Source organism: Ipomoea triloba, chromosome 7 (genome assembly GCF_003576645.1).
Source record: "Ipomoea triloba cultivar NCNSP0323 chromosome 7, ASM357664v1".
Lineage (NCBI taxonomy): Eukaryota > Viridiplantae > Streptophyta > Magnoliopsida > Solanales > Convolvulaceae > Ipomoea > Ipomoea triloba.
In genome coordinates, this window is record NC_044922.1 from 14,423,195 (window position 1) to 14,429,194 (window position 6,000).

Consider the following 6,000-nt stretch of genomic DNA (forward strand, 5'->3'; position numbering starts at 1 on the left):
TAGTGTTTGGTTGGAGGGAATAAAATTACTAGGAATTTCAATTCCAATGTTTGGTATGCATGAGAATTGAAAGGGAATAAGTAGTATAAAGTCCAAAATGCCCAATGTTGTTGTTGTTGTTGTTATTATTATTATTATTATTATTATTATTATTATTATTATATTATTATTATTATTATTATTATTATTATTATTAAATGACAAGTACATAAAAAATATAACATATTGAATTCAAATACCACTCATCTACCGTAATTCTTGAACTAGACATATTGTATTTAATTTTTATGCAAATACTTCATCAAATGTTAAGCTTCATAAGGTCATATCCAAAAAAAAAAAAAACATAAAAATAAAAATACACAACCTAATTAAACATAATAAAATGTTAAGCTTTCTAAAAGCTTACATCCAAAAACAATTATAATAGAAAGGGTTCATCCCTTACAATTCAACACGCACATCCCCAACCTTCAATTTGTGGCAAGAAATGCTTTTGCCCATTGTAATCTTCGATGTGGTGGAAGACTAAAAAACAAAAGCATTTGATTTGGGCAATCTGGAAGTTTGATCAAAGCCATCAAGTACTCTTTATTGGACAACCCATCAACTTGACTTAACTCAGTGTCTAATTGCTGCACTTTTTCTTGAAAAGTTAATTCTGTTCCAATGCTCTTACTTATTTTATTTCCAACCAATACCAAGGTATCACTTAACATATGTGCAGCAGTATGAAATGCCTGTGAAGTAATTGGTTCACCTTCATCATTGTTCTTCCTCTTCTTCTTTGCACTACTAGATTCATAATTTGCTTCATTTCGTGCCCTAATACCAGATGATGATTGATTTTTGGTAAATGTGAAATTCGTGTCTGGGATTTCAACGTCATCAACATCTTCACCATCACTACATAGATTCAACCCAGTAGTGTGTTCCTCATTAGTCATTTCTTGAATAATATCTACTCTAGTTTGTGTATCTTTTCCTGTTGCACGATCTTTCCCATATATAGAACTAAACTCATTATAAAAGCGAAAACTTTTCCTTCTGAATTGAGCAGCTTCCTTGTGACTCTAAAAAAAAGAAAATTATATTACATATAATTAAGAACTATGATAAAATTAAAGTTTTCATGTAATTAGAATGAAAGTATATAATACTTACACTTATATAAGAATCTCAAACATCATCTTCAGCCGTGACCATCTTTTTTTCATCGTCCCATCCAAATCCACTGTTGTTATTTGTGAATAGATCATGCACTATAGTCCACTCCTTTTTCAATGTCTTTACTCTAGATTCAATATGAGGCTTAGCTTTTATACCTAAAGTAGGTAATTTAGCTTGTAGCATTTTTTCCAACTCATACAAATATCCACTTTTAAATCCAGTGTCTGCATTTTTCGTTCCTAAATTATGGAGATCAACCAAACAAGAAACTAGAACAGTATCTTCTTCATGTGTCCACCTCCTTGCCTTTCCTTTTCAACTTCATACGTCGGTGATTGCCATTGAACATTTATGTTGCTAATTCCATGCGCCAATTTGTCCAAGCATCTGATGGCTCAACTGTATTTATTACATTGTCTTGACTATATTCATTTACTCCTACAAACTCACTAAAATCATTCTCCAATGGATCAACACTCATAACTTGTCTAATAAAGTTATGAAGTAAACAACATGCTATAATAATGCTATTGTGTGTTCTTATCGGGTAATATGACGGACTTCTAAGAATAGCCCATCTCATTTTTAGTAATCCAAAACAGCTTTCAATCACATTGCGGGCAATTGCATGTTTCATATTAAAATATTCTTCTGGACTTGTTGGTTGATAACCTTGACGCCATTCATTTAGGTGATACCTTTGGCCCCTAAACGGCGCTAAATTTGTATAACCCGCATCAACTTGATAATAACAACCTATATAAAAAGCACTAAATAAGTGACTTTATCATTTGAAAATATCTTACAACAAAATTTCGTAACTTAATTCTAGACAATATATACATCTTACCCTGAGGCACTTTCAATGCATGTGTCCTACTAATTGCATCACGAAGAACTCGACTATCAAATACTGATCCTTCCCAACTAGAAAAAACATATACAAATTGCATATTACGTGTGCACACACCTAAAATATTTGTTGCAATGTCACCCTTACGAGTCCGATATCTAGGCTTATCAATATTTGACACCTGAACCTTGATAAAGGTCCATCTAATGCACCTAAACAATTCTATAATTCAAAGAAACAAGACTTAATTAAAAAAACAACCATGACTATATATAATATTTAATTACAAATTGTAAAATGATTAATATACCTTAAACTACTTCCACTGGTTGTCTATAGAGTTAGTTGGGATTGGCTCGGGTTTTGAAAACAAATGACTTTGCAAATGCATAAGTGCATTTAAAACTTTATGAAAAGTCCGGCTAATACTCTAGCCTGATCTTCTAAAATTTTGTTGAATAACTCGATTTTTAACATGATGAGTAAGAAAATGCAAAAAAAATTGCATCTTGTTCGTCAATAAGCATGTTCTTTGTTGGTTTTAATCCTCCTAAACTTTCTAACATTCCACATAGTTTGAAAAATGCTTCCCTATTCATCCTATGTAGTGAAACACATGCCTCATCATTATCATACACAATTCGTCTCACATAATCTCGTTTGGCATAAAAGTCAATTGAATATTGTCTAATTTTTAGTCTATAACTATGAAAAGATGTCACTGATGCCATAAAAGTAAAAAACTACTAATACTAGTATACATCTTTAAGAATAAAGCCAAAGCAGCTGCAATTCGTATTCTTTTTTCACCCATTCTTGCTGTAAATATTGGTTTCATTGTTTGATTGGGGTTGGGTTCGCGAAAAATATCCGAGGGAAAATGAATTGAAATTCAATCGGAAAGAAATTACCATTAAGATTGATTCCATTGTTTGGTGGGTGAAAAATAAATTACTGTAAATATTGGTTTCGTTGTTTGATTGGGGTTGGAAAGGTAGAGAATAATGAGTATAAAGACTTAAAATCTTAAATACTGATACACAATGATATTGATAATAAAAGTAATAAGGGTAGAATTGTCCAATCATGTGATACTTTCTTTCCAATTTCCATGGAAAACAAAATACCACTCATCCCCTTGAAATTTTTTTTCTCAAAAGTAAAAAAAAAAAAAAAAAAAAAAAAAAAAAAAAAAAAAACATGAACCAAATTGAGAAAAATTCCATTTTCCTCAAATTTAAGAAAAACTTTTTCCTTGTAATACTCTTTCCATCCAATAAAGCATGTTCTTACAGAGAATATGATATGTGTAAAGACTGTCACTTATCATTGGGTGCACTTTAAAGTATTATTTACTAATTACTACTAAAATCCTCTGGTATTTTTCAATTCTATTGCTTTATAAATTCCCAAATTTATTGGCTATAATGAGTTTTTAGTTATATATAAATTATTTTGGGTAATGGAACTTTAGTTGGGTTCAGAATTTTTTTAATGTAAATAAATTATTTTTAGAAATTTTAGTTGGGCTTCAGAAATATTTTTGGGTAATAAATGATTTTTAAAAGTGAAAAAGAAAAATTAATGCAATTTTAAATATGTTTCAGCTGTGACTGCAAATTGATTTATGGGTAAGGGAATTACGTTTAGAAACACTGCTGGACCGGAAAACTACCCGACGATGACGCTCAGTTCCATTTCTGATAGGGCAGTGTTCAACTAATGTAGTTTTGAGGACTACCAAGACACCTTATATTTCGACACAGTGGCAGGCTATTCGTTAGAGCTTTGAGGGCTACCAAGACACCTTATACTTCGGCAGTGGCAGGCTATTCGTCAGAGAATGCGACATAACTCCTGGTTGTTTTTACTTAGAACCATTATCATAACATTGATCCCTCACAGTAGATCAGAGAATATGAGAGCTACGATCAGAGCATATCAAAACTATGATCAGAGCATATCAGAACTAGGATCGGAGCATATCAGAGCAGTTGTTAATATTTTGGTTTAAAATTTTACAAAACTATAAAACAACACACATATAATGACCACCAAAAAAAGTTAAGAACAAATCTAACTGTCCATCAAAAAAATCTAAATGTAATTTGAGAATAAATTTTGGTGGTATTTTGATAGTTTTTTTAAACTTAAATACAATTTTTAACATTATAGATTTCTAAATAATTTATAAAATCATTAAAAAAAATACTAAACCTTTGACCTGACCTGGAGGGCTCCTTAGGTGCGATTAAAACGTACCTAGAACGGCCTTGGGGAAATATGCGGTCACCTTATTCATGCAGTGTTTCATGGATAGGTCTCCTTCGGGAAGGGAAAGTGCATTGATCAAAATTGCATTGTTCAATGCACTTTATGGGTTAGTTAGTTGTTATTTGTTTGTCCATTTAGGTTGGTTTGGTTTGCTTTGTTCTTGATGGCATGCTCATGCTAAATATTTGATTTGATTTGTAGTTTATTTTTACCTTTTTGAAGTTGTTAGAATATTGGATATTGAATATGGGCGAATCCTTGAAGAAGGAAGAAAATACATTATAATTCTTTCAAAATTAAAACAACTAAAATCAAACATAATATATGAATAAAATTCCATATAAAATTAAAATTCAAAGATGGACCTCATGGACCTAAAAAACAGTTCTTATTTCTCACCTAAATAGATGGTCTAATTTGATTATATATATATATATATATATATATATATAACAAATGTTTATTGTATGACGAGAAAAATCAGTCAATGTAGCTTATTAACTCAAACTAAAAATACAAATAGACCGCTACTGATAAGAGTCAATCTTGTAATATTATACTTACCAAGTAAATTCTGTTAGGAACATCATGTAATAGGTTTTGATGATACCAACTGTTAAGTAGAAATCCCCAAGTCTCGACACATAGGCAAAACGTTGTAAGTTCGACAAGTAAACCAAGAGCGAAAATACAACCGAGTAACTTTGAGCTCAACTCGGAAAATATTTTAGCTTGAAGTAAACTTGTTTGAACATCTTAGAAATCTCGTGTTGTAATTTCAAAGATAAAACAGAAGAAGGCACGGGACAACACTGGAGGAATAAGGGTCTGCGAGACATCAACTAAGTCTCGAGACATAAGCAGAGTTCGAGAGGTAGAGCTCTCAATGCTTGGGTTCGAGACATCAAACAATCGAGACATCAACCTTGGTCTCGATAAACTGACACTTCTGCAGTAATGCTGAATGACGGTAAGGAAGCATACTTAAAGTTTGGAGAAGAAGAATATCATGGAGATAGAGGTGCCGAACGTGAAGATTTCAAAATAGGCGGAAATGGATGACACGTCAGATTTCCACCACAAACGGTCAAAAGATGCACCAATGCTGAAGTGGTCTGATTCCCTACAAACAAGGAATAATGGGAATATAAAAAGAGTAACTTTTTACCAAAAGACGAAAGTGGAGCATGGACTCAAGAAAGTGAACTATGGAATATTCACTACAAGACAAAGAGGTTCAAGTTACAAGATCACCACTCCATGAAATATGCTGAAAATATGCAAGACCCATGATCAGCATGGGAGACAAATTTCAAACGGAATAGTTTTCCCTCCAACGGAATTATTCCTCTACTCTCATATATAAGGACGTGAAGACACAGAAGCAAAAAAAAACATAGTGAAGGAGTTAAAAAGTTCGGGGTAAACAAGTTCGAAATTCTTAAGAGGGGTCTGTCTAAAACGTTCAAGTGCAAGTGCTTAACTTGGAATATCATCCTGATATTCAAAACAACGAGAAAACACATCTTAGTGTTTAAGAGAGTTACAAAGCTTAAACTGTTATGCATCTAGAAGGTGACCGAAGCTGCTCTACATCGAAGTTGATTCAACGATAGCTTGTGGTCAGATTGGAGTCTGTTACATTCAACTGTGACAACCAAAAACACCTTGCTTTGGATTAAGCAAGAGAGGTGGAGTAACCT